This window comes from Ananas comosus, linkage group 6, assembly GCF_001540865.1.
Source record: "Ananas comosus cultivar F153 linkage group 6, ASM154086v1, whole genome shotgun sequence".
NCBI lineage: Eukaryota > Viridiplantae > Streptophyta > Magnoliopsida > Poales > Bromeliaceae > Ananas > Ananas comosus.
Window position 1 is genome coordinate 290,133 of NC_033626.1, and position 5,233 is coordinate 295,365.

The following is a 5,233-nucleotide window of genomic DNA, read 5'->3' on the forward strand; positions in this document are numbered from 1 at the left end:
TACGTACTCCACAATAAATAACAATAATAATAATAATAATAATTTTCATGTTTGAGTGCACTTCTTTAAAAGATTATTGCATATAGATAGATAACACGCTATTTGATCGTTTTATTTATTTTATTTAAAAGTAAATTTAGTTAAAAATATAAATTAATTAGAATTCGAATTCGCTACGGAAGGTAAAAATAAGATTAGTGCATGTAGTTAAACTTTTCAATCAACAGAAGCCACCCCATAAAGTTATTACATGACAAATCATGCAATCCATCTGAATAGTGATGGATGTGACAATTCTCCCATTTTTCTCCACTCTTGAAGGGAAAGGGAGATACAATTAATGCCTCACAAAACCAACATACGTTAATGCCTAAATTACATAAAACTTCACTGTCAAAATCTATTTTTTCATCTTTTTTTTATCATTTAAAAAATTATGTTTTTTTGTAAAATAAAAAATGTGCACTTCACCTTCTGTCGTTAGCGATCTGTTAGGGTTCCGTTAAAAAAAAAAAATTTATGCCAAAAATATCCCTCCGCCCTCTTTCTGTTGCTTCGCTTCCTCCGCCTCGCCGCCTTGCCGCAGCCTCGACGCCTCGCCTTCCTCCACTGTCTCGCCCTCGAACACATCTCCATCTGCGCCCACAACCATCCCCTCGCCCTCCTCCGTCGCCTCGACTTCGCCCTTGTTGCCGTTGCCATCTCTTCATCCACGCCCACCTCGATTTCCTCCATGCTGTCGCCGAAATCGAGGTGCGACGAGGCTGTAGGAGAATAAGCGAAGCATGTGGAGAAGAAAATGGAGAAAAATAGTGGCCGATCGAGGGGCAAACCACCGCCAATCGAGACTACGGATGAGGAGGATAAGAGAGAAGACGAAAATGGCGGAGGGCAAAATCGTCATTTTTCACATCGTACTTTTCTTGTGCACATTTTTTATTTTACAAGAAGGCAAAGTGTAGGTTTTTAAATGTTAAGGGGGGAAAGTGAAAAAGCGGGTTTTGACAGAAAAACTTTATATAATTTAGCCTATGTTAATTAATCTATATTATATTTTATTTAAAATAATGTGATAATAGCAGAAAATAAAAACTTAGATACACCAGGGCCATACTTTAGAACGCGAAAATGTGATATATAGAGTTTTAATTTATGGATAGAATAGTAATATGTCGCGTTAGCGCAAGTATACGGTTGCAAAATTACATTTTTCTTAGTCTTATATATGGAGTCCTCAACTAACAACTATAAACTCCCATGTGGCATTATTCAAGGTCCCATTTTTCAACAGGTTGAATTAATTGATAAATCAAATCCTCTTTTGCAAGCCCAATTTAAGTCTTAATGAACAAGAAGTTGTTAGTTAATCGTTGGGTTATGCCACATGTTGTGCCACAAACTATTGCGCAATGGTGCATGGTCAACTTTAAGTTAAGAGAAAGAGAAAAAAACAAACCCTAGCCGTCCAATAAACCCAAGTTAATTGCTTCACTCATTCAACTTCATCAATTCCATTAATAGGAATAGTTGGAACGTTAGCGGTATCCATCAATCGACAATACTAAGACAAAGCAAATCAAAATTGCTCTTCTAAACTTTTAAACGGTGGTGTCATTAGCAGAGCTAATAATTTTAATATTATTGACGAATCTAGTAACCGAATTTTACCATAGTTTCTAAATTCTTTGATGCGCGGACAAATGGACAATTACGTCCTGACGTGTACTGACGGTAAAAGTACAAGAGTGAATTACTTTACATTTAAAACGTGCCCTTCAAATAATTCCACCCTTTGCCAAAATTTCAAAATATTTGTCGTTTTAGTACACTTATGTGGGAACAAAAATTAAAGATGTTGCTAGATAAATTTGAGGACTTGAAATATGCCCGAGTTTCCCGCCAAATCAGAACCGTAAAAATTTTAGGTAAAAATATACGGAAGTTACCTGAACTATGGGGCATTTTGAGTAAGTTACCAGATCTTTCAACTTTTTTTGAGCTGAATTAGTCAACCACTATTTAATTTCAAAATTTGAATGAGTCGTTTTATCTTTACATATTTAGTTAGTATAATTTATAACTGTTGACTAACTCAAATCACATAAATTGAAAGATTGGAGGGTAAAATTAAAATTTTGAAAGATCAAATAGTCGACTCAAAATAATCGATAGTTCAGATAAGTTATACGTGTTTTCAGAGCCGAGAAGTTACTTTATTAAAAAAGTATAATTTATCGTACGTATAAATTTATTATGCTTTTCGGAGCAGAGAAATTATTATAGAAATCAAAGCACGCGACGACGACGACGGAGACAAAGGAAATAAAGAAGACAGTTATTAAGACATTGGCTTTAAAAGGGTGGCAGTAGAGAACATGGAGTAATTCAGGATTCAGGAAACTCCGTACTCTCCATCAAGACAACCACCTCTGAAATTTTCTGATTTTTCATCAAAAATTTTCCTGTTCAATACTGGTCCCCACTACCCAATAAGTTCAATTTTGAGGGGAGAAAGAAAAAAAAAAAAAAAAACTTTGGATTTGTTTCCTATCGAGGCTCGTCTAATCATAGTTAGTTAATTCAGATTCGGCAAAAATTCGATATGAAAATACTTCGAATAAAATTTGTATCTCAATTTTTAAATTCGTTGAAAAATACGGCTTAAAAAACTGATTCGCCAATTATTCAATTACGCAATTTATACAGATATTATACGTTCACCGATTAACAATACAGGATCAAAAATTCGGCTATTAAAAAATTTGGCTAAGTTTTTTTCTCTAGATTTATGCTACTAGCATACATAGTTATAAATTCTTAAAAATATAAAAAAAGAGAGCTATAAAATAAAGTAGACTAAGTAAAAAAATCAATAACAAATTTTATTGTCGTCTTCATCTTTATCTTTTTCATTATCCACATATTTCGGAAGTACATAAAGTTTTTCAATAATTCAGCAGTAATACGGCAATAATTCGGAAAGGAATTTTATCTAAAAAATTTGCACATTTTTTGCCAAATAGTTCTGCATACGCGAATTATTCACAAATAATAAATCTAACTAAAAAATTCGCGTATTATTCCGATTTTTTAGGAATAAATCGTATACGGACCGTTTTGTTTGGATTTTTAATAATTCGTGAATTAACTAACTGTGCATCTAATCCAAATAAATAAGAAAAAGTTGAATATATACATATATATAAGGGTTATTTTGTTCGGTGATATTTATATTTACCTCTCTGGTTACTGTTTATTTTTTAATAAAAAATAAGTGAAATGATATTTTTTTTTATTATCACAAATACGTCCCTCCAAAAACACCAACTGTTAAAATCATATAAAAAAAATATCCTTTTAAAACTCTCCAACGGTCATTTTCTTCTTTCTACCATCACAAATAATATCAAAGAGGTAAAAAGATCAACTTATCCGATTCACTAATCGGGATTAAGTATTTTAATTGTGATTAACTATATTTTTTCTAATGGATCCTACCAGCAAGGAGATATATGTAATTAACTCTATATATAAGGATATGTTTTTATGTTTTCTAATGGAACCGTAAAGAATATGTCATAACCGATTCATTGTAATATGCGAAACGCGATATTACGTACGAAAACAAACATGATATTTTACGATCGTATTTTCTCACGGCATGTAATATAATGTAACTCAATCTCCCTGCAATCCAGAACAGAGTCTTAAAATTGAAACATTAAACACAATCTAAAATGGAATGAAACATCCAGGACCAAATTTTAGTTGATCCAAAAAGCATTTCAATCAACCTTATAATAGTAGGCAAATGTGATCCTAGAATCAAATTTTAAGGAATTTTTTTTTAAAAAAAAAAATTATCTTTTTGATTATGGTGATTATCATCGCACGAACAATTTAATTCAGAAAAAAAAAATATATAACTAGATCTTAAAAAAAAAACAAAGCAAACAAACTAGATTTATAGATAGAGTAACATGATCTTAGTTTGTTAGTTAATTCGCGAATTATTCACGAATTATTCGCGAATTATTAAAAATCTAAATTAAACGGTCCGTTTACGAATTTTTTCCAAAAAAATGAATTATTCGCAAATTTTTGGACCAACCGAATAATTCGCGAATTATTTCCAAATTATTGAAAATCTAAATAAAAAACTTATAATTTTTATGTTTAAATATAGATTATCTTATCTTTTATATTTTATACTGAATTTATTTTTTAAGCCAAATTTTTCAACGACTTTAAAAATTAGAAAATAAATTTTATTCGTATTATACCCGGACCGAATTTTTGCCGAATCCGAATTAACTAACTATCATCTTACCTCCGCCACACCGGCCCGGCCCAAAATAAAACAGATATGAGCCCAGTCCAATTTATTGGGCTTTCTTTGCTTTCTTTGATGGGCCCAATATGTGCTTGTATGTTTGTGTCCGCACACGCCCGCACGCACGCACGCACGCAGTGTTTGAACTCGAGACCTACTGATTTTCGAGAACAAGTATCAACCAACTGCGCCATGAACCGCTATAGTTACTATTGTAAAAAAGAAGTGCAGCTTTTCTATCGGCTTGTTTGATCCTAACATAGGGTATAATATCATATGGCAAAATATCTGATTCAGTAGTATCCTCAAAAAGAAACGTAATATCGCAGGTATTTCAATAGCTCTATCAGCGAAATCAAATGATACCTCTTAGAAGCTTTTAGCTTTTGACCTCAAAGTCTTAAGCAACTTCACTCCGCATTAGAGATACAATTTTTTTTCTTTTTCTTTTTTTTTAAATATATTCTACTAGACATGACAATAACTAAAAATTGTCGTGGCTAAAAGCAGCAGCAAAAGCGGAGTCCTGTTACCAAATCTAAATCTCCAAATAACTTTTTCTATACAATTTACTACAACTAATATTAAATTGTATTTATTGAAAAGTTAGTATGATAAGCCAATCCAACTATCAAAAAGGATTAAATCCTAGATCACATCGACGCAATCATACTTTAATCATATCGCGACAGGTTATAATGCAAACACGTGAGCCACACTATACGCAAATTTGTCCTAATCATCGCTTTAGATGCGCCGGTTTATTTGTTTCATCCTATTCGCCGCACCATAGAGCTAGGTTTTGGAAGAATTGAGGTTGATTATTTAAAAGTAAATTTTTTAAAGAGAGAGAGAGAGAGAAAAAGAATAGAGTTTGATCTAAGAAGAAAAGAGTTTTTT